The 25486-nt window shown below is 42.6% G+C and overlaps 1 protein-coding gene across 2 annotated transcripts in view; it reads right to left on the bottom strand.

The window, feature by feature from the left end:
• PLCB4 (phospholipase C beta 4) overlaps positions 1–23307 on the bottom strand; it is a 326177-nt gene extending 302870 nt beyond the window's left edge. Inside the window, exons 1-2 of one of the 2 annotated variants that reach the window (XM_084622532.1) lie at positions 22781–23307; positions 1468–1527 (exon numbers count right to left, since the gene is read on the bottom strand). The gene's annotated coding sequence lies outside the window, so the exon portion shown is untranslated. The remainder of the gene's footprint in view (positions 1–1467; positions 1528–22780) is intronic. The other variant, XM_084622531.1, reaches the window with a different exon arrangement.
• Between the last annotated feature and the right edge of the window lie 2179 nt (positions 23308–25486).

Below are 25486 nucleotides of genomic sequence, written 5' to 3' on the forward strand. Positions count from 1 at the left end.
AGAAAAGGAGGACTTGTGGCACCTTAGAGACTAACCAATTTATTTGAGCATGAGCTTTCGTGAGCTACAGCTCACTTCATCAGATGCATCAGATGAAGTGAGCTGTAGCTCACGAAAGCTTATGCTCAAATAAATTGGTTAGTCTCTAAGGTGCCACAAGTCCTCCTTTTCTTTTTTCAACCATAAGGGTGCAAGCAAGGTCCCATCGTTCTAGATGTTCACAAAGTCAGAGTTTAAGGCCAGGAGGAACCACCAGATCATCTAGGCAGACCTCCTGTATGTCACAGGTCACTAAATACCACCCAGCCACCCGCACAATGAACCCCAAAACCAGAATTAGCCCCAAAGTATTACAGCCCTGACTTTCTCCTCTAATATTTTCCCAGGCCCACCTCTCCAAATGATTCCACTACTGCAGACTTCCCCCCTCCAATCAGAAGCTTTAAATGCCTTTATAGTCTAAGGAACCACCTCAGTATCCATCACATGCCAGAAGAGCCTCACGGGGTGGTCCTGTTACACATTTACTTACTGCAGAAACATCAAAAATAAAATAGATCTATTTCACACTCAATCCCAAATATCTCACCATGCTTGGCACGGAAATAAGTTCTACATTCAACTTGTATGTGGACCATCATCCCGCTGCTTATGCACACTGATACGATCATGGACAGGCATCAAAGGGGCCCACTTCAGCCAAACGGATCGGCTTATGCGGAGGAGGCAATTCCCCCACGTGCACTGGTATCACGTGACCTACTGTTACACGCAGTTGGGCGACACCTGACCGACTGGTGGTGGTGGTCTGAGTGTTGCTCGGAACTGCCTCTGACCGTTGTGCCCAGGTGGCATATACCTCTCGGATGCTGGGAGCAAATATGGTGAGATCCTGGCTGCTGGTGGGGCACACCAAGGATATTCCAGGTTAGCAGCACCAGGCGAGATTTTTTCCCTACGTGGAGATAAAATTAACTGGCAGGAGTGGCAGGTGCTCAAAAGCCCACGGAGAGGGTTAATGCCCCTTTCCTGTAAATCTGACACTTGAATGAAGCCTGGTGGTTGCTTCGTGACATGGCTTGCTCAGGTCTGGGAATAAGATGGGCCTAGTACGCCCAGGAAATATTAGGATGCTATGGATTTGAGCATCAAAAAAGTGGAGGGGGCACCTGTGGCACTAGCCTCCACCCCCATTCACCCCTGTCAGGCCCGTTGCTTTTAGGAGATATTTTAAGGCTCAGGAAATTTGCAGCCACTTGGCCAAAAAAGCAAATGCTGTGTCCATGCTCATTGACCCTTATCGTTCTCGTTTCCAAACTGTCAGTCTTTACTCTGGAATAAGTTCTATATTCTACTAACATTAACCACACGGCATAGCAGCTTTAAGCTATATTTTGAACGGGAGTCGTCTACACACACAGTATAAAAAAAAATGCTAAAAAGAAGAAAAAAGGAAAAGAAATCTACCTTTGTAAACCAACGATCACTTTGTAGAGGTTTCCATGGTAGAGAAATTGCTGCTTTCCCCTAAAAACCAAAAAACAAAAGAGATGCTTTTTCAGAAACAAAAAATACTATATGAAGGTTCTCAAAGCTGTACATTAAATATACAATAGAACATTGTGCCTATTTTAAAAACAGCAAATTCAAAGAACAGTCATCGCTTATATAAATTAAAAAATAAGTCCGCACTTATCCTAACAAAGTACAATAGATTATTCCAAGTGGCATCGTTTTTCCAATACGTTTCCCCCTCACCGCCCCGCGTTCCTCCCCCCCCGGATGAGACTATGAGCACTACTGCAGTTGACATCAAAACATTGGTGATTGGTGTTAATTTGACTTTGAAATCCCCTTACTGCCTACGAGTGAGTCTTTAAGATGATGTATCCGTTTTTTCCAAAACATTTAGGCCAGACTGTAACCTTATAATGATGCTTAACCGCGTGTAGCTGTGCTGCCCCAGAAGCAGGACAGGAATCATCTGATTTCAGCTCCGAGGTTCACAATCCCTGCTTCCCCCGGCTCTAGGGCAAGATATAAACTGACGGTGCAGCACAATCACATACACGAGAGGGGGATGGAACGAAGGCTCCATCCACTCCCACGTGGAGCAGACCACTCGCCATCCACTTGTGCGGGAAAGGAATTAGCAGCCCATGGGAATCTGTTCCTTCCCCTGCACAGAACGTAGCACAGGTAGCCAGCAAGGGGCACTAAAGTGGTTCACTCTAGCAGCGCCTCACAGTCATGCCCCGCGCTGGTGTTGGTTTCAACGATTTTAGGCTGTGTCGTTAGTAACAGTAAATCACTTGATTTAAGACTACACTGAATCCTCTCCAAGCTGCCAGAGGTGTTCAGCAATTCCCACCAAAACTGAAACCATTCCAGAAATATAAACTGAGTCTGAGGGGACAACTGCTGAGGGGGTTGGTTGTTCCGTTTTCACTAAATATTGACAATGTGTTCTTCCAGTAGAAGAAAACAAAAGTTGTTTTACTTTAAAAAAAAAATAACAGATCCAACTTCTCTGCTTACCCCAATGCACCTTTATATTGATCTCACTATTGCACAATCACACACGGAAGACTAACCCAGTTTCTACAGTTGTTTCTAGGGACAAGTGAAATCAGCTCACAGCACAGAATAATTAAGTCACTACTCAGAACATGCTGCTGTTGGGAAAACGATGCAAGACATAACAACAATATCTTAATACATAAACGGATCCTTCCAACAGTTTGTAAGATACATGATGGATATTTTTACTCTGCATCTAGAGATTCTGGGCCAAATTCAACTCAGTTACACCAGATAAATCCACCAAAGTCACCTGCATTACTCCAGACTTAATGTATATAACATAGCAGAATTTGGCCCAAAATTCCTATCGTCAGTCATTTATAGCCTTTCTGGGGGAAAATTACCTTTGGGTCTGAAATTTCTATGTTCCATTTCAGCCCATGCCTGACATGTTGGAAAGTTTAATGGGAAAAAAAATGCAGCTTCTGTTTCTTTGTACAAATAGAAATAAAATGTATCTTTCACCAGTTTAGTATTTTTCAGAAGCTTGTTTCTGCTCAGAAACTCCAGTGGCCTTTTTAGTGAAATGGTAAACTCCTTGGGACAAGGACTTCGAACCAGATTCAAGACTCGCTTGCACTCATGGAAATGCTGCGCGACCACTGATTTCAGCCAGCGTAGCCAATGGCCAGAACAGACCACAGCTGCTGCTGCAAATTTATCCTCACTCCACCACTGGTTGGAAAGTCAGTGCAGATACAGACTTGACCTAAGTAAGGTTCTCACTTCTCTCATGCCATAAAGAAAAATAAAATACGGAGGGACAAATAAGTTGACCCTATATATCTGGCTACATACCAAGCTCTTCAAAGGTGGTCACTAACTATGTGTTCCTCATTTTCTAGGTGCCTGACTTGAGACCCTAGGGTCTGCGTTGCAGAAGTACTGAGCACCCACAGCTTATAACTGAACTCAATGGGAGCTGGACTTTGAACACACATAGGGCTACAGATGCCTAAACACGCCGTAAAATTGTGTCCTAGGCATCTCAGTGTAGGCACTCAGAATTAGTGAAAACTTCTGACCTAAATCTGTCTGTGCCCTCAGCTCCCCACCTGCAAAATGTGGAGTTGTGAAGTTAAATTAATTCATGTTTGTGAAGCACTCAGGTATCAGAGTACTACAAAAAAAGCCCATGAGAAAATTCATGTTCTGTCTTCAGAGGAGGGTGTGAATAGTGTGTACTAAAGAAGGCACGAGGCAACACACTGAACAATTATTTATTTGAATTATTTACTATTATTTATTTGAAGACAGAGCACACACTGTGCCTCACTAAATATATTTCTCTCTCAATCTTACACAACACATAGCATTGCATAGCTGAAGTATGAGGGTTCCCATGCCTAGACAGCCAGTAGCCCATCTATGGCTCTGGAAACAAACAGCCAACCATTGCTAACTGGAAATCATGACCAGAGCCATTCAATTTAAGCCTCCTGACAGCAGCCTATCCATCTCAGAACCTCTGGAGCTTGAATTATGAAAGGAGGCTGACTTAGTGGGCCTTGCAAATGGACCCCATGGCACACTGCAAATCTAATCCCATGATTGCACAGTGCAGCACTGAGTACTGAGCCCAGTATTTGTGGAAAAGCATGTGCGATTCTTCCGGAAATGAAAGGCTGGACCCACAGCAGACAGGAAGAGGGGGGTTACATCCTGGTCACTTAAAGCTACAAAGGACCTAATCCAGTTGGCCTAGCATTCTTTACAGATTTCAGAGTAACAGCCGTGTTAGTCTGTAATCGCAAAAAGAAAAGGAGTACTTGTGGCACCTTAGAGACTAACCAATTTATTTGAGCATGAGCTTTCGTGAGCTACAGCTCACTTCATCGGATGCATACTGGGGAAACTGCAGAAGACATTATATACAGAGACCATGAAACAATACCTCCTCCCACCCCACTCTCCTGCTGGTAATAGCTTATCTAAAGTGATCACTCTCCTTACAATGTGTATGATGATGGGCTATTACCAGCAGGAGAGTGAGTTTGTAGGGGTGGGGGGGAGGCGGAGGGTGAGAAAACCTGGATTTGTGCTGGAAATGGCCCAACTTGATTATCATACACATTGTAAGGAGAGTGGTCACTTTAGATAAGCTATTACCAGCAGGAGAGTGGGGTGGGAGGAGGTATTGTTTCATGGTCTCTGTGTATATAATATCTTCTGCAGTTTCAACAGTATGCATCCGATGAAGTGAGCTGTAGCTCACGAAAGCTTATGCTCAAATAAATTGGTTAGTCTCTAAGGTGCCACAAGTACTCCTTTTCTTTTTGGGTGAAATGTAATTGCCTGTGATATACAGGAGGTCAGATTAGATAACCTAATAATCCCTTCTAGCCCTAAAATCTATGAATCTACACAACCTTGCAGCCCTGTATACAGGATCTGGATCAAGTAATATCACAGTCAGATATTTTCCCATTTAACTGAGTATCAGTCATATGACACAGTGTAGATGACAAATGACATAATGGTTGAAGTTACTCTGCACGACAAGTCCTTGTTTTACATTTCCTTGTCCAGACTGTAGCTTTCTACCTCAGCAGCACCAGTTTAAGAGCGGCTACTCTAAACTGACATCAAAAAAAGTGAATTTTGTCTGTTTTTGCCCAAAGGAATACAGTGATGGAATCAATAGAAAACTCCACTTTCATAAACCATCTATGGCCGTACAAAGGACATATGTGCTCAGGCACATTGTGTGAAGTAAGCAAACTGCCTTACCAGTAAAAAAAAAATTTATAGCCTGTGGGTATTGCCATTTGGACAGCTTGGCATCGATCTTGCAATTAACATAACACGCGCACACACCCACACACACCATGCTTGCTGCACATTTCTCAGAACAGGATCAGGGTGCATACAACCAATTTGAAAAACAAAAGCTACTCTGGATATCTATATAGAATGGGTTTTGGACTGATTGCATGACACATCCAGATTAGTTCCACAGGAAAAAGGGTTTTTAATGGCTCTCCAGATGGGCTGGAATTTTAGGATTATTCTTACTGAAAAGGAGACTGACTGCAATGACAGTGATTGCATCCTTTTTAATGACGTTTATAAGCAAAACATTACTGTCTAAGGGATTTTTAATATTTTTCTGAAATAAATGGATTCCTGTTATCACTCAAAATATAATAGTTTAAAGCAGGCAATAAATAAGATCCTCTTTTGTGTAAAAGAAACAAAACTGTAATACCACAAACTCTGATCCTAATACACTTTCAACATACCTCAGAAATACAGGCTAACAGTTTATTTCTAAAATTTCCCAAAGACATATATTCAGACAATTAAATGTAAATAAAGGTAAAAATAATGAATAAGATAAAGGCTCTTTTGTCTTGAGGCATAACTACTATAGGAATGCACTATTCTCTCTACTTTTCCTTATATTCCAGCCATATGTCAAATTACTTTTCTTACACATTGTACTAAAGCTATACAGATAGGCACCAACTAGTACAAGAGTAGATAAAATATTCTATCTACATTTTCTAAAGCCAAATTTTAAAAAAAACACATTGGTTATTTTTATAGAGTTTCTTTGTAGTAGTTCTTTAGAACAAAAATAATCCTAAGAAACGCAATTCAAAAATCTGTGAAATTAGTCACTGAAAAAAGAAAGTTAGGTAACAATCCAAGGCTTCACTTATGAGCACTACAAACAATCCCAGCTCATTTAAGTGCAAACACTTTAGTTCTGCTTTGGCCAATGAAATTCAATATTTTTATGAAAAACAACAACACAGCCAAGAGTGAAGTTAGGGTGACCCATAATGCATTTGAAGCAGACAGTCACTTAGGGTCAAATCCTTACCCTAGTGCCCAGCCTGACTGGTCAGGTCAGGTGTTGGGGAGATGTGGACAGGCTAGGCACTAGGGTAAGGGATAGGATAGGAAAGGAAAGAATCCTCCCTCCAGGATTCATGGCCATTCTGCATAGGGCTACTTCAGCCTACTGGCCAGCCGCAGTCCAGTGCAGGAGTGGCCTGAGAAGGAGCCTGAGAAGGAGCCAGAATTTACCAATGTACATTGCCAAAAAGCCACAGTAATACGTCAGCAGCCCCATATCAACTCCTCTACCCTGCTCCCAGCGCCTCCCGCCCACCAGCAGCCTCACCAATCAGTGCCTCCCCCTCCCTCCCCGCACCTCCTGATCAGCTGTTTCGTGGCGTGCAGAAGGCTTGGGCGTGGGGAGGGGGGAGCGAGGGCACGGCAGGCTCAGGGGAGGGCGCAGGAAGGGGTGGAGGGGGGCAGGGCCTGTGGCAGAGCCAGGGGTTGAGCAGTGAGCATCCCCCGGCACATTGGGAAGTTGGCACCGGTAGCTCCAGCCCCCGGAGTCGGTGCCTTTACAAGGAGCCGCATCTTAACCTCTGAAGAGCCGCACGTGGCTCCGGAGCCGCAGGTTGGCCACCCCTGGTCCAGTGGAACCACACCAGGTCCACAGCACAAGGCTGCTCCACAGCGACTGAAGTGGGGAGCTGGATCCGGCCTTTGCTGCAGGAAGTTTCAGGCACTAAAATAAAGTGCAGTAACTATAGAGTCTCCCAAGAAAACTCAGCATGTACAGGGTAATCTTTATCTTTATCACCACTCAGTAGTTCTGTTTGGGATGCTCCTGTATTCCAAAGACTGAATGTTCATCTCGGTTCATACTTCAAAATGTAGGCCAGCAGCAATTCTAAAGTGGCATGTTCTGATCTAAACTTTCCATTACCCCTACCTTCTGTATACTACTGACAGTGAAAGAGAAGGATTAAGCAGAATTATTTTTCCCTTTTAATGTTTAATGGGACTACTACATGACATCAATCATACAGCACACACAGCCCTGTATAGAGTCACACTGAACAGAACACCATTATGGAATACCTCTGCTTTTCTGTACCCTAATATAATGGGCAGTACACATATGACCATTTTAGGCATTTTCATACAAAGAACCTTTAATACTGGTGAACATCTTCAAAGGTAACAGACAAATTCATGCAGCTTTCACTCTTTTTAAAATTATCTTTGCTAATTCTAAAGCTACTTGAGCTTATCGGGCTTCCTCCCTTCTGGCCCCTCTTTCCCTCTTATCAGATCACACAGTGGTGAATTTATAATCATTTTCATGCCAGCAGAATATTACAGCACAGAATTATCACTTCACTGTAGGATCCCAGAGGAACTGGTGAAAGGAAGTTTTATTGAAACAAATATTTTCAACAACAGCAAAGGGAACACAGTAAAAATTAGTTTAATATATGTGTGTTGCTTCCATCCCAACCCCCCCACCCAACCACACCCCCGACAATGAAGGATTGATTTCATATGAGTCTGACACTAAGTGACATTACTTTATAATGTCCATTGCCAGACATAGCTGCCAGAAGTTTTTACTGAAATGGATTCGACACAAAGTTGAAATTAAATAACAACTGGATTAAACCAAACTAATTTTCTTTTCTTTCCATACACAGTTTAAGAGAACACGTCTTTTTTTAACCCAGAATGTATATCCAGTTCCAAGTAAACACATTTTGCTCTAGTCAGCAGTCTGACATGCAAAAAAGCAATTCTTACCATGAATAAACCATGCAAATGTATTCCAGAATAATTTTATCATATTACAATTGCTATTTCTGAGCCTGACAGTCATCAACCTGCTAAAAGTGCCATTACTGTGAACTAGCAATATGGATAGTTCAAGGTAAGTAATAAACAATGTTCCTATATTATTGCTGGGTTAAATTCACAGAAAGAATCTTAAAGTATATTAAATATTTAACATGGTATTTTAATATTAAACTCTAAGCACAACACCTTTTTTAAAAAACTCTGAAGCTATTCCGTGTATGAAATCTTCAGGTCAGGTCTATCCGGCCGGATTTTGTCACTGTCTGCTGATCCCTATAAATGAACAAAGCACGAGCCATCAGTTTAATTTCTTATTTGTTCAGCAAACAGAACTGGGTGTTACCCATCTGTGCAGCACATCCTCACTGTGCAAACACACTGGGCTTGATCCTAAAGACATCATTCAAACAAAATTCTTTTTTAAGTTAGCCTGATCCAGTCAGTTTCCAGCCAACAGCTAGCCCTGTACGTAGGGATACATTTAAAGGGAGGCCACCAACTTACAAATATAACATTTCTGGCTGAAAATTGTTCACATGTACTATGGAATCCAAAGGCCTGGCAGCTGGTCTGCTCTGACTGCTCCTTATTACTCTTCTGATTGTCTCACTGTTCCCTTTTGCTCCCTTTGTCCACCAGGAGTATGTACACTTGTTGCCTTATCCTACCCTTAAGACTAAGATCTTTGAGGCAAGGAGTACCTATGCGTCTTCAGTGCCTAGCAAAATGGGACTTTAATTCTTGACTGGAGCTTCTAGGCATTGTAACAATACAAATAAATAATAATGTTTTAAATAGCACAGAACCTTACTGTAACTGAAAGGGCTTTGAGGGGACATTTTTTCCCTAGTTTGTTTACTTTATCTAACTGCATTTTGTGCCCATCAGTTGTTCTGTTTCCCCTGTGTAGTTATTTAATCAGTATCCAGCATTTTTGTGGGTCTTTAACACAACAGGGAAGAGAACAACCATTCCTAAAAAGTACAAAAATGTGACTATGAAGCAACCAAAATTGGCAGGGGGATTCAGTGGCAGGTTCAGTATTGGAGGGTATTTTAAGTCGTTGTTCAAACAGACCTGATTTCGTACTGACATTGTCCCTTTAAGCATGTGCTGCTGATTCGAACGGTCTCATTCCTGTTGCCAAACACAGAATGAATGTGCTCCTGAGTTATGTTCCAACTTGAAAGTTTACAAAGGGAATCCTCAGAGCTAGAACTAACACTGAGTGAAGCACTTTTACATTTGTGCCAGAAGCCCAGGGTCACAAAACATTTGACGGCTCTATAAATGCGATATCCCAGACTATATTTCCAAAGCCCAAAGATAATGTAACTCTGCTATTACTGGACCATAAGTCAAACCAAAATTGGGTTGGTTTCCTAATGAAGGAAACCTGTAGGGGCCTTTAGTAGCATGTGAAATGTAAGTTCAACTAGTTTAGGCAATGCCTTGTCCCATAAATTATGCTGCACTCCTGATAGTTTGCCCAGATGTGGTATTGTTCATATCACTGAGCTTGTACTATTTTAATTTGCATATCATAGTTAAGAAAAAATTGAACAGGATTCCTTTCACTTTGCTAACATACATGGTCATAAACTCCTGTAACCCATATGGTGCTGAAAAGGAAGTCCCAGATACCTGGAATTTCAAGACACCTAATTGTTCAGTTCATGCTGAGAGCTGCTTATCTTTAGAAGTTTCAGCTTGCTGATCAGAACAATACAAGTACTCTTCGCCTTTAACTTGCACAGAATATGTGGTATCCGTCCTAAGCTTCAAAGCAATGTATTTATTACCTCTATTGCAGTAGTACCTAAAGACAAACAGAAAAAAAAAGAGCAAGGTCCCTGTTGTCTAGATGATGTGTAATAAATAACACAAAGATAGTACTTGCCCCAGAGATCTTACAGTTCAGAATATGGAATGAGAATCCTCAAGGCTGATTCCAACCTGCGTAGCATTCCTAAATTCTGATGTTTACATTGTGCCTGTGCTTTAGCAAATATTTGTAGAGCTATGCTGCAAGTATGTGCATCCATTTCCTTGGTCACTTCACCTTTAAGAAGACTGCTGTGCATCACATCATATGTAGCACAAACAGCCTTCATTTCCACCACGGTCAAGACAGATGAATCGGTCAAAAGTTGGGACGTTAATATAAAGAGACTATCTTTTTGGCTAGAACATGGCTTTTTTTTGAAACGGTGTTTAACCTAAGCCAGCTGTAGCCAAAGGTGCAAATCCCTATTTGGAACATAAAGGAATCAGCCAAGATGAGCAGCAATTTCTGCAATGTGCAGTAGATCTGAGAAAAGAACTGGATGCTACAATTGTTAAAACACTATCGAACAGGATATAAAACTGTTATTAAGCCGAGCTCCTAAACTGAAAGTGTCACAAATCATTACATTCTCTAAGCAAGATAGCTACTACCACAATCCATATGATGAACTATAGTTACTTTGAGCTATATTTTGCCCTATAGATCTTTGAAATTTGAAGTTAAGGATTTTCAAGAAATGACATCAGCCTCGGTATTTAAAGTTAGGATTGATAAATCTAGTATCTTCTTCCCATCCTTAAAAAATAAAATGCTTCTCTCGATGCATAACCTGTGCATCTATGATAGCCATTCACAAGATCTGGGATATCGTTTGGCTGAAAATGGTTGCTTTTAGCAAATACGCAGGTTACCTCTTTGCTACTGTCAGAAATGGGTGGATCTTGATCTAACTCAGTAAATATAAATTACATTTGACTTTAGCAGGAATAATGTGAGACACAGAGCCAATATGGAGCTGTCAAAAATACAGAACACCGCTTTCAGCAAGACACAAGTTCTGAAGGCAAAATGAAGCATTTCCTCTGAACAGCCTAAAGACTTCTCTCATCAGGTCTCACAAGCTCAGAAAGGTTTGCCTTGGTCAATTCTTGAGCGTGGAGCCCCCATAGGGGAACAAAAGTTGCTGATGATTTCTTCAATAGATGGTACTTTCCTTCTGAGCCATTCCTGAACCAATGCCCTGCTAGGGTGTTAGTGTCATGGTGTTGTTTGGAGGCACTGCCTTTCAGAGGAGATGCAAGAAAAACGTCCTTGCCTCTTGTCCTCATTAAATATCGCATGGCACTTTTTGCTAGAGTCAGGTTGGTTTTCCTTCCTCATGTCTAACTTTGAGGTAGGTAATTAAGTATCCTCTACTTTTTCTATTGAATACAGTTCCCTTTTTTCATTCTCTGACGTTCTTCTGCAGCGCTGCTGTGCATCATTAATCAGCTGCTAAGTTATCAGCAGCACTTATTATACAGATATAAAATAGTACATACATACAGTAGCCTCATTCACATGAGGCTGTCAAAACAATTTACAGACAAGCATTAACCAAGCCTCACCAAAATCTGAAGAGGTAAGTGTCGTTATACTCATTTTACAGATGGGAAGCCTGAGGCACAGCGAGACTCACTGATTTGTCCAAATTCACACAGGACCATACTGTGGCCTGGCTAGCAGAGCAACATAAGCAGAGGTAGCAGCAGCTAAGTAGAGACAGGCTCCACAGAGCCACCTCACCCTGGCACAAGCGAGCAAGAGGGGATGGAATCGGGCAGGGAATGGATGGAAACTTGGCTCTACCTCCAACATGCCAGGAGGCATTGCTTCACTGGCACATCGGGCAGCATACACTGCCCTGGGTATAAACATGGGTGCAGTATACGCTGCCCTGGGTATAAACATGCTCCCTCCCAGAGCAGCAGATAAACCAGATCACAATGTCCTTCCCCAGATACTCCACGTACCGTGCCATACTATGCAGCCCATTACCCCGGGCTGATTGTTATCTCACAATCTAGTCCAGAATGAGTTAGTAGAAGAGTCGGGAATAGGAAACAAGCCCGAAGTGCATAAAGTTAGAAATCCAAAAAACAAAAATAAAAACCCACAGAGGCAGCCAAAATTCATGTGCACATTTGAAAGCTTGGGGCTAAATGATGATGTTTGACAGAAGTGCCGATTCAGAAATCCACCCCCCAGCGTGATACTAATAAACATAAATCAAAGGGCAGAATCTCATAGAAGTTCCATTCTTCTTAGAGCAGGCATTCCACGGTGTAAAGTTGTTCATGTCAGGGCCAAATTATGCCCTCAGCATTGGGCTACATACTAGAGCACCGGCTGAGGTTACGTGGGTATAACAGAATGTAGAATGGTTTCAGAGTAACAGCCATGTTAGTCTGTCTTTGCAAAAAGAAAAGGAGTACTTGTGGCACCTTAGAGACTAACCAATTTATTTGAGCATGAGCTTTCGTGAGCTACAGCTCACTTCATCGGATGTAGAATACGCTAATTGATATTGTTGATCATATAGAACCAAATGTTACCATTAAAACAGTGCTTTATTCATGAAAAAGGTGCTACATATCAACTGGACTTTTAGGTTGCTCAGTTCAGCAAAATATGTTCTGCCTCCTGTACAACAAACTTGATTTAAGTCCTACAATATAAAAAAGCAGTGATAGGGGCTGGGAGATTTGGTCCACCTTCCAGTTGCCTTTAAGGAATGATTCATTTAAATGATTTTTTAAATATTAATTGACAATTGATTTCCTTTCTTTAACATTTGTAATGCACTTCTTAAAAACGAAAGAATCAATTATTTTCACTCCACCTGCTTGACAGGTTTTCCAAACATCTGGGGGGGGGAAAAACACTAAGGTACATTAGCCACTGGTATTCCAGTTTTATGGATTACAAAAGTTACGCAGTTTTAGAATAGAAATATCACCATGTAAACTCTTCCTTTTTTGGAATGAAAAATATGTTAAAAGTTTTGTGAATCCTGGTATTATTATGCTTTGCCTAACACACACCAAAGGCCTACACTGGTTAGCAAAAACGGATCTCTCATATTCAGATAATTTTCGCCCCTTCCTACATTAAGAAATCGGTTCTACAGCTTTTCATCAGAAACTGTGTGAACCAATCCCTTTGTTGCCCCCAATTACCTGTTTAAAATATTTGAATTCCTCATGAAGGTTATTTATGGTATTTAAATTGCTGCTAAGAGAAATAAGTTATCTTTTTTAAACATCAAACTTTAATAAGAAAATGGAAATAGAAAATAACCCAAAAACTGAGGTTAAAGAAATGCCAAGGTAATTTTGCATGACTCAAAATCTTTATTACATTTTGTTCTATTAAAATGATTTTCACAAAGAAAACAACCCCATTATGAAGAACAGAGTATTAATGAAAGTTTCTCTGCAAGTTCATATAGAATATTCCCAAACTAAATTAAAATGGGAGTCAGCCAACATTTAAACCAGCAATATCATCCCCCGTGTACCTGTCATTGCTGCCTTTGAATATGAAAAACAAATTTTCCAGGTTTCCGTTGCCTGTCCCTACAATACATAGTACTAGAGTCACTGAAGATTAGTCACTAAAATGAATCATTTCAAACTATTAATTTAAAGCTACCAGAGTTCTCATGATTTTAGTAAACCAGACAAGCCCACCAATGATTTCCATTTACAAGACATCCCAAAAATGAGATAATTTTGTAATTTTCATAATATCCAGTGCTTTATTATGGGTAGAAGTGGGCTGATAGGGAACAGAAATGAAAATGTAATGACACTCTAAGATTTCAGGGAACCCCAGGCTACTCACTAGGAAAAGCACAACTAAAGCACAAAAGCACAAAACAGTGTGCATCATTCCTGCCAGTAACAAGGTTTCACCTGTTATTAACTTAATCTAATTCATACAAAGTCAAAACTACTCACACACATATTTTCTCAAAACATGTGTTTCAAAATACAGCAAGAATTGCCATTTAAAAAATACACATGCTTACATGGCAAAGAGCCATTGCAAATATCAACTTTTATTTTGCTTTGTAGATTCCCACATTTATAAATGAAGCCCTGCTCTTACACAACCAACTGTTGTTGCCTGTAGGAGGAAAGGTGGTAGGCACCTACCCACAGAAAAAACTGTCACGACAAAGCTCTGAAATCACCATTTACCAGAAAAAGCAGAATTAAAAAAAAAACGAATCAAGCTCTGAAATCACCACTTATCTCTGAAAGGCAGGGGAAAAAAATCCACGACTGAGTAAACCAACCTGGTGGAATGTCAGCATTGTCAGTTAACAACTCATATTCTGAAGCCGCAGGTCAGGAGAAGGCAAGGCATACGAAATGGAGAAGCATCAGTGAAATGGAAATCAGTTGTCTTAACGTGTACACTGCGATAAAAAAAACCCTGGCACCAAGTCTCAGAGCCCCAGTCAGCTGACTTGGGCTCGGACTATGGGTCTAAAAATTGCAGTGTAGACATTTGGGCTTGGGCTGGAGCTCGGACCCTCAGACCCTTCACCTCCCCATGCCGCAGCTCTTTTATCACTGTATAGACTGAAGACCCTCAGCAGCAAGATATAGGACTTCCAAACCTATCTAGGCTCCAGAAAGTTACTTTTGGGGGCTTCAATTCCTTAGTACAGGCTTCTTCTGTAAAGAAACACAGCTTCTTCTAAATGAACTTACCGCTTATACAAGATGCCAGACTACCAGCAATGCAAACTTAGATCTTCTGCTTTAGCTGTATAGTGCATACAATATGGGCAGCACAATGTAAGTTTCCCAAAGTTCAGAGGCAGGAGGAAATGGTAGCAGAGATACCTTTAGAGGCAAGAATGATCTGCAGGTCTCTGTCACTCTTTCTGTGCCACTGCTGAAAACAGTTTGATCTCATCTACACAAGCAGCTGAACTATTATCAATCCTAGATCAGGAAGGTCAGGGACGGTCTCTTATTTGATGTAATGGAGCCAAAAGCTCCGGCAGCAGTAGAGAAATGTGGGGTGCTAACCCACAGCACATCTATACAACAACTTGTGCCAACACACAGAAGTTCCCCCCAGTGCGGCACCACCATTTGAATCAGACTGGTTCAAAGTTAACCACCCCATGTGCTTCTCCTCTTCGCCAGTCTCCACCAGCACAATGCCAGTGTGGAGGCAGATAGCTTCCATAACAGTTCCAAATATGCAAATACTCCTCCCTTTGCCTGGCTAGGTTAGCAGCCCGCATTCCACTGCGGCGGTCTGCTCTTAGCCAGAAACCATTTACGCGTTCAGCAATCCTCGCACCAACCGTGGCGCTTAGTTGCATGCTGTTTGCACAGTAAATAACTTCTTCTACTCTTTGCAAATTAATCTGATTCTATCACCAGCATGTCTCAGAGGAAGCCATTTTACGAGCACATTGCCAGCTCGCCCAAGGCAGATGTGCAGGCTCTGATATCTGTATGGGGATACAAGGGTTCCAGGACCAGCTGAATTCAGTCACATGCAAAACTCTAGTGTATGACCAGGTGACAAAGAGACCAGCTGACAGTGGTGCAATGACAGGCAGTATCCAGGGCCAAGAGAGAGTAAAGGGGGCTAGAATTCCTGTGTGTAAGGGCCCAGGACAACAGCAATCAGTCCAGCTCAGAAAATTTGCCCCTTTTAGGATGAACCGGAACAAACCCTCAAGACTCACCCCTCTTCCCTGCCTGAGGCACCATGCATTGCGCTAGTGAGAGACAGAGAGGATGCGGCAGAGAAAACCAGTGGGATGAGGAGCCGGACTCAGAGATGCCAGACATATCGCCAGCTTCCCTGGATCTGCAGACAGAAGCTGAGCTCAGTTGGAGGTGGAGAAAGCAGGAGAGGAGTGACCCCTTTGTAGCAAGAACGCCGGGTTTTTATTGTAAAATGCATTGGCAGGGGCTGATTTGGCAGCTGAGAGAAGAGCTTCCTGGGTTCTAATAGCCACCAGCATGAGTTTTGGGAAAGTGTCCACCTCTGCCCCAGCTCTTCCACCTTATCACCACAAAAAGCAACTGCCAAGGCTCCTCACTAGCCTGCCCTCTTTGGATCCCTATTATTCTTCAGCATCACATTCCCCTCCCCACCAAAAAAGTACTCATAATTTTCAACTTCAGGGCAGAAGCGCACCACACCATATGAACAGACTCAAAATGGCAGACATGCTTGGGGGGTGGACGGGGGCAAAGGTTTCCAAGGCTTACACAGCACCTGCAACGTACACACATATGGGAGATCTTTCCTGCAAGAAATTACATACTGAGCACTAAGGCCAAAGTATTTACATTAGCTTGCATCTATCAGCTCATATGCCAAGCTGCAGCACCTAATTTGCAGGCTGCTCTGATATACCTGCTATCAAATTTCATCCTTTCTGTCCTGTCATTTAACGCATGAAAAACATTCCTAGGCATACTTTCCTAGCCAAGTGATGCACAAGTAACACAGGTCATGAAATAGGCTGAAATAATTACACTGACTGTTTCTTGCTGCTCTCAGACAGTTCTCTACATCCATCAGAGAGGCCAATTAATCTTAGCCCTCAGCACCAATCCTCTAGAGTTCTATCTGAAATAAAAGCTCCCATCCAGCAGTCCTCCTACTGTCTTGCAATCAACTTTTGGGGCAACATACATTTCCCTCCACCATCAGAGAGGATCACACAGCCTCTCCTTTCATGGATCTGATCCCCCGCTATCCTTTGTGCAAAAACAGCCCTACTGCAAGTTTCTGTCTTTTCCCCCCTACTCTCTCAAAACAGCTTTTCTTTCCTGGATGGGACCCTCCACAGAGGTGTTTTTAAGGGTCCCGTTTTAGTGATTACCTCATGGTTCCTCTTCCTTCCTCCCATTATGGAATTAATTTTTACATGTATTGTGAGTAAATTGTAATATGTCCTCACCATCTCTGGTCTAAGAGAAAAAATGACTCGCAAGACGGCACTGGAATTCTAAACTGGAACAAAAATTGTTACTTTTATTGTACTTCATGTATTTCAAGGGATGGACAGGCTATTGCTATGGTTAGAAACTCTTTCATTTCTTGTTTTTCACTTTGGTGGCCACTGCAGCATACAGATGTCCTAAAGTAGACATGGGGGCAGGTGTACGGGATCCAGAGCATGGAAAATCTTACTGAGCTAAGCAAAAGAAGAGGAGGGAAGACCTGTCCCTGGACATATATTCAGAGTCACTCTTCATATCTCTGCACATGTGCAAATTCAAGATGGAAAAGAAGAGGTTTGAGAGACAGAGCATATTCAAGCAGGCAAAAGGTAATCACACAGGACTATCTCCAGAAAGAGAAATAGGAATGGAAAACCAACAAGGAGCTTTTTAGTGAATGCCTAAGGGAAAATGTCACCCGCATTCTCTTCATTTATCCCAGTCTCTCCTGCCCAGAATTCCTTCATTGGACTGCCCCTTATTCTCCTTCTTCACAATCATTCCAGTGTTTACACGACTGTGGAAAAGAGAACTGGAACACAAATGAGAGGCTTTATATATATATATATATATATATATATATATATATATATATATATATATATATATATATATGTAAAGGAATCCCCTGATTCACCAATGATTTGCATACATTTTGGTGAGGAAATACTTGGAGGAAGGAACTGATGCGGAATGAGTATTTAAGAGCAGACTGTTTGATATTCAAATTGTGCATAGGCTTCCTTTTCCAGAAATGTATTTATTAAACACACATACACAAAAGAGAGGTCAGGCTGACAGCAGTGCTTATGCACGTTAATGACGAATACAAAGCAGTTGGTCCAGCAAAAGATACTACTTCACCCACCTTGTCTCACTAATACATACACTAAAAAGAGAGAGAGCGCGCGCATGGGTGTGTGCATATAAATATATTTTGATATACACATGCATGTGCGTATACTCAGACACATACATATGCATAAAAATAACAAGAGTATAATCCCACCACCAAATGGTCAGAAAAAAGTATTTCTTATCAGCTGCTGGTCTATCAATACATCAACTAACAGGGAACTATGCAGGTTACTCAGCTTCTACAAGGGTCATCAGTCTGCACAGGGAGCAGATTTCCTTCCCATGGTTTGGTGCTGCAAACACTGAGGGTTAGCTCACCACAGAGGTATTAAAAAGATCCCAGTCCCAAACACTATCCTCATATAATGCACAAAAAGGCTTCTTCAGCGGTTGGAGCTGGGCGCAGGACTATTGCAGCAAAAACTCCATCAGGCACTGATTTCAGTCTTGGGCTCTCTACGAGAAGACCGAAGGGCAGATCACCCTCCATCTTGCCTCAGGTGCCTAGCAACTGTTTTTCTAAAGCTCCAGAAGACACTGTTCTTGCTGGGCAAAGAGTGAGACCAGGCCTCCATTTTGAGAAAACACAAAAAAGAAATGGCACCAAACTATCCTAGTTTAGGGTTTGGTACTGCCACTCACCCCTCTAGTAGCGCTACACCTTCCATATAAAATAGATTAGGAAGTATTACACCCACTTTTGCCAGTGGGTGTCATGGAATCTCTTGTGCGTCTCCCTTTTTGGGTTATTAAAAAAAACTGGGCTTTCCGTAAGGTCTCTTTTTTTGGAAGGGGTAAGAGGAAAGGGGAGCAGTTGATGCTGTGTATGCTGTTCTGGTTATGGAGTTTAAGATTTATCAGAAAGAAAGGCTTCCCAGCATTTCCCAAAGAAAGTCAAATTCTGGATTCCTCTCATCTCCTCAAAGTTCTCTGATAGACAGATGCCCTCAACTGAAATTATCTCATCCCCATTCTCATGCACGCGTCACTCTGGGCTTTGCAATCGGCATTGGTCCCAAAGGAACACAGCTGTCTCTGTGGCTTGTCGATGATGATGGGGTCTCTGACATAGCTGGGACACGATCCATCAGTTGTTCTAAGATTAGGCTCAAAGACCTAGAATGGCAGTGGATAAAGGACTGGAAGCCAGTGCAGGGACAGGAGCACTGGCTTGATGTGCTCACGGCAGCATAAGCCATGAAGAAGACAGACAGCCACATCTTGTGCCAGCTGAAACCTGTGCTTATCCCCAAGGAAGGGATGGTGTTTCCTAGCAAGCTGGACATGAAGGTGACACTTTTGGTTTTTGATGCTACCTGCTCATCCAAGTTCAGTAATGAGTCAAAGAGGACCCAAGACTTTCCACCACTTTGAATGACGTCTGGAAACCTTCAAAAGAAAGAAAGGGTCAGAGGACTGGCTAGCTCTTCTTAGGGCTACCCCCCGCCAACCAGCATGACTCAGATCTTGCCTAGATTGAATTTGAGCCAGCTGCTCTTCGTCCAGGAGCTGATCTTTTGTAAGTATTGTGACATCTTATTAGTGCCAGTGGTTGCAATAGTGGAGAAAGAGATATGCAGCCAGCTGTCATCAACAGACAGTTGGCAGCAGAGCCCATAACCTCTCACTCTCGCTGCAAGTGGTCACAGTGGTACAATCCACCCTTTAATCTGAGGGTGGAATTGAGCCTTTACTATTGATTAGCCCAATCAGAAATGTTGTTTTGTGCAATTTTTGATAATGGTTACTACTGACAATCAACCAGTTTGAAGCATCCTGTAATTGGATGACTTAGGAAATTTGATTTCCACCACATTTTCCAACAATTCCCAGAATACTGTAGGACAGATGCTTAAAAATATGGAGGAAGCCAAAGTCTTCCTAAAACAAATGAGGTATTGTTTCTCTTAGACAGACACTCATTCGTAAAATGGTTGGCTTCATCTTTAGCACAGCATCCACTTCAGTTTCAACAACAAAACATTTAAACTAAAATTATCAGAATTAGTTATTCTGCAAATGACGACCAAGAATGGAATATAATTCATACGGTAAAACCACAAATGAAAATGAATCATAAAGCTACAAGACTACAAAAAACGTCAAGCTAACATAAAGGAAATATTGAAACAAAGTGAATAATCATGAGAATAATGGAAATTATACCGACAAGAGTTTGAAATAGAGGGTATTTAAATCTGATTTTAAAATAAAGTCATCACTTCCTACAAAAGCAGTACCAAATATTTAAGGTACATTAAACCAGAAACTGTTCTAATATTTTTGTTATGAATAAGTACAGTGCAAATGGATTTGACAGACTCATAGTAGAGCTCTAAGTGCACGACATTACTGGAACAAATGGCCAAAGTCAGCAACAGAAGTCAGCAGTGTACATCAGGTCAAAAGAACTGGTCATTTATTTAAAAAAGATGGAAGCAGAAGGGTACAGCTAGCGACTGGATTTTGGATGGTATATAACAATGAGATACACAGCAAATAGGTTTGTCTTTCCTGCATTTGTAAGGGAAGCCGATATGGAATTTCTCTCTTTACCCTTTCTTCTGTCTTTATCTCTTTTCCCTTTAGGTGCTTTCCTCTCTGTTCACAAAAAAAAAGAGCAAAATATAGCTTACAGAATACATTATGTGTTTTATTTTTAAATTCACTGCATAAGAAATTCTGTTTTAGAACAAAGCTCTTGTGTGTGGGCGTACACCTATAAAATAAAAGGCATTGTTACTCCACCAGATATGAATCCATACCCAGTGATCAAATCAGACCTTAAAATTCTGTTTTGACAGCTACTTGAAGAGTTATATTTTCACCAGAGGTTTGACTTTTAGATGAATACTAGGTGTTTAGTCATCAAAAGAAGACTCAAACCTGATATTTGCAGGCAGAGTGAAATTAGCAGTTGTGAAAAAGTTTCCATGCCTGAAATGCATACTATTTTATATTCCCTGATCATTTTGTTCCTTCCTAGAATTAGATGGCCATACCTAAAATCTCACTGTAGATGGCAATTAATCTTACCCGTGACATACTATTTTGGAATTTATTTTAATTACATTATTAAATTATCACTAACAGAAAGGAATGAGTCTGTTTCCAATTAATATTTATAAACTGCCTCTGTATGATACAAAAATGCGCAGTCCTATGTAATAGCAACCCTTCTGCTGTGTAAGGGCCTAGGTAGGTACCTGTGACCTGGAAGAAAACTGTGAATACAATAAATGTTATACTTTTAGAAGTTAATTTACAGAAAACCTCTTCAAATAAATAATATTCCTTGTCCCGGGAAAACACTTAATACACTACTCAAATAAGCTTTACATAATATGATTTTCTATGCGTAATGACACCATTCATTCTATTCTTTTGTATAATTAGGGTCTGTTTTATTTTTCTGTATAATTGACAATAACTCAGATTATTCATCATAAAGTCCTATAATTTTACACTTTCAAAGGGAAGTTCAGAGAGTAGTAAGCAACATTATACTATTAAGCAAACATACTGCACACATTATTTACAAAAACAAAGGAAAGTCATCTACACTGTAAATCATCTAGCATATCCTCTGCTGATTGTTTTAAAGTTGTACCCCCCACCTACCCCCACCACACACATCTCTGCATGCAGCATAAACCTACCTCTGAGAGAAAGATTTTTTTTTCCAGGTATTTTCCAGAATTACTCTCTTTGGAAAAATATTACTTGAGATATCCATTAGTCTCTCCTGTTCTTACTGTATACCAGCATAGCATCATTTTTAGAAGAACCATATTTGCATTTTATTTTCAGAGATAAAATGATGACTAAGGTTGGATAACAATAATTGACAAGGATAAACAGGATTAAGTAACAGGTGTCTGACTGTACATAATTCAAAAGTCAAATACATACAGTATTGCTGGCAAAATGGCAACCGTAGTCAACATCTTGGTTTAAAAGTTATATTATAAAAATATTATGTTGATACATTTATGTAAATTAGACTTGACATGTTTTACACACACAGAGCTAATGCATGCATACACACATATATTCACACAGGTATTCTATTTAATAATAGTCCTGCTCTCGCTCGCTCTCTCTCTGTATTAAAGAACATAAAAAAAAAACCCCTTCAGAGGTAGGATCCCATTGTTCAAAACAAAGTTACTCTCAGCTAAAAGAGACACATTGGTCACACACCACACTGCATTGACACAATCCGGATACCCCTGAAAAAACTACAGTGATCGGCTCAGCTGGCAATAAGGATGAGGAGAAGAAGAATTTAATTTAGAACAAAAATCTGGTCTTGTGTGCAGCAAGTGGAAGGATCGGTTCGAGCTGCGAGTTTGGGCTTGCAAAGATGCACTAATCCTGCCTACTTTGCACGGCCAGCCAGAACCCCAAGGTTATGGCCCGTGGGAAAGGACCAGAACTCATGTCAGGATCACTGAAGCAAGGGCTTTCTCCACCGCAACAAGCCTGGAAGAGCAAAATAGAAATGAACAGTCGTGCCCCCCTACCCCCTTCTCCAATCACACGCATTCACTCGGAGCCTAGGCACAGCGGTGGAGGGGCACCTTGCGAGGCGGGGACAAGGCGAACGCTCCCGTCGCTGCGACGGGCCGCCGCACCGGTACACAGAGAGACCGGGGAGGGGGGGCAGGCACCCCCACGCATCCCCCCGCAGCGCGGGGCAGCGCCGGAGCCGGCTTCCCCCTACCTGTCCCCTTGGCTTCCCGCTGCCGCTCCGGGCTGCTCACCAGGAAACGCATCTACCGCTTGCGCCGCATCCTCCGCCCCCCGCGCCGCCTTTGCCCGTGCACGGAGCTCCCCGAGCAAGCCCCACTCCCCGCAGAGAAGCCCCCCATCGCCTTACATCAGCTGCAGCCGGGAGGGTTCCGGAGGAGGAGGAGGAGGGCAGCAGCCCCGGCCGGCCAGCCCGCCCCCTGTGCACAGGATGTGCTGGGGCTGAGCCGCGAAGGGGGCGGGCGGGCGGCTTCCGCGCCCCGTGGCTCCTGATTTTGCACCCCCTCCCCGGGCCTCCCCCCGCTGCTCCAGGCAGGCGCGAGACGCCAGGTCCCGGGAGCGGGCGCGCGCGCGGGGCTGGAGCGCGGCACTGGCCTGGCGGCGGCTCGTCCCCCCCCCCCCGCCCCCCGGGGGCTGGGGCCTCCTCGCGCCGCGCCGCGCCGCGCGCACACACGGCCGGCGGGCCCGGGTCAGTCCCCGCAGTGTGTGTGTGTGTGTGGGAAGGGGGGGGGGGGCGCTCCGCCGCGCCGGGCTCTCTCCTGGGAGGACACGGACCCGGCCCCGGCCCGGCCCGGCCGGCGCATGAGGCGCGCAGGGGCAGCGGCAGCCCCGGGAGGCGTGGAAGGAGGGGGGGGGGGTCTGCGCGCGGGCGCAGCGTGGGAGCCGGGCCGGGCCGTGCCAGCAGGGGCGCCCGGGCCGCAGGGCGGCGCGCGCGGGCCGGTTCCCTCCAGGCGGCGGGAGCGCCCCTCCCGGCAGGTGCCCGCGTGAGGGCATGAGCCCAGCGGCGTGTGGCCCGTAGGCGTGCGCGCATGTGGACGGCCGGGATCGGTGCATGTGTACAACCCAGCGTGTTGGCCGGGCATTCATGCGTGGTTACACGTGAACAGGGCGTGAGTGTGTGTGGCTATTTTCCTGGGCGGGAGCGGCTTGGGAGGATTAGATTTGTATCTGTAAACACTGGTTTTTCCCTGGTCGTACTCACGCTGATGAAAAATAGTTGCATTGGTCATCCAAATGTACTGACCCGCAAAGTAAGGAAAGGCGGCTTGAAGCATTACGCCGGTTTGATTAAAGGATATTTGCTTCGTGTATTTTGACATGGGACGCTGACAGCTTTAAGCTGTAGGGGTTTTTTTTTTAAATCTCAGCCTTGTAATTAAATAATTGTGGTGTGATGGCTTAGTGTCTGAAAACCCTCCCCATAATTTCCCACAACTGAACGTTTAAATTGATAAATAAAAAATGCTTACAATATATTTTGTAATTGTGAACATTAAAGTTATTAAACATTGAAAAAATAACTATAAACAGGGATATGTCAAAATTATAAAATAACAACAATCGAATGGTATCAGGTCTTTTTATTTTGATAAATGGCTGTGCATATGTAAATATTATTTGTGTATCCATGTGCATGTGTAAACTATAGAGGTGGTTTTGTCTGGTATGTATGAGAGAGGGCTTTGACTCAGTAGTTTGCTAGTTTCAGGTGTTTGAGGTTACATGTCTTTTATTTTGTCTGCCACCCAAATAAATGTAAACTCTATAATCATAGCTCATTGATTTTTGCCTTTTAGGTAGACTGTTGTTACATAATGGATCTTTGAATTCAGCCAGCTGAAATTCCGCATACAGTATTTGAGTTCAGACAGTGCTGTTAAAAGATATAATAGTTTATATTTAAAAAAAAGTACAGCTACAAAGGAAAAGGAAGCATTTGATTCACTGTTTGCTTTCAATTTGGCAGGATCCAGAAGAACCCAAATAGCTTTCCCAACCCACTGTATATTACCACCTATACTACAGGAAATGGTATTTATTAATGCCTGAATTCAAATTGAGAATGAGGAAGAGATTTGAGATGACATTTTCATAACATTCACAAGCTCTACTATAAAGACTGAAAGCTTTAATCACTCTGTTCTGACACTGTCGTAAAGTGGGCCATGAAGTTTGTGATACTGCCCAACTTTGATTTTTTTTTTTATTGTGCGCTAAGTTACAATACTATTTTCAATGAACTGCAGCACAGTTTGCTCTTCCACTCTTGGGCCTGTCCTAAGCACAGACTGTCAATAGTGTGGAATTCTTTCTGTATCTTATTTAGCTACCTGTAGTATTTATAGTGATATTATCTGACTGCAAACTACAGTGATTAAGATTTGCATAGAGTTGCCCATATTGGTCTCCACAGTATATCCTTTGGGTCCACAAAAAGGCAACCCACCATATCCCATTGCATTTATGTCACAAAGTATTGTGGGATTGGTTGCACAGTGAAACAAGGGAAGGTGAGGATTGTTGGCACTGTGGGCAATAGATAGAAAGGAATGGTGAAGAGTGGTGGATTTAAGGTTGGCGAGGCAGTGAATGATGCAGATTGAGGAGCTGATTTGGGGAATTGTGAAAGGCTGGTGCTGGTTTTGAGCTCATGCTGGTTACTGGGAGTGTCTTTCTACTCTCCTGAGCAGCCTTCAGCTCAGGGCAATGCTGCTCCCAGAGGCTAAAAGGAGCCAATACCACTGCCTCTACAATCTCTACTTCATCTCTACTGCTGAGCAATATTTGGGGGGCTGAGGAGGGAAGTGTTGACCTGAATTTATGTGCTAGTTTATTATGGCTCACCACTGATCTGATCAGGAGATATTTAGATTCTTGTCCCAATTCCGGCTACAGGGTTAGAGAACTCTCGGGTTGTGTGGCAAGGACACTTACACTGAGGACAATACCAAATTGATAAGATAGTTATTAATATAAATGAAAGAACAATAAATGCCTTTTAAACACAGAGTCACAGAGAAGTAATACAATTCTATGACCACTGATGGTAACATCT

Source organism: Lepidochelys olivacea (genome assembly GCF_965140295.1).
Source record: "Lepidochelys olivacea isolate rLepOli2 genome assembly, chromosome: 3".
Classification (NCBI taxonomy): domain Eukaryota; kingdom Metazoa; phylum Chordata; order Testudines; family Cheloniidae; genus Lepidochelys; species Lepidochelys olivacea.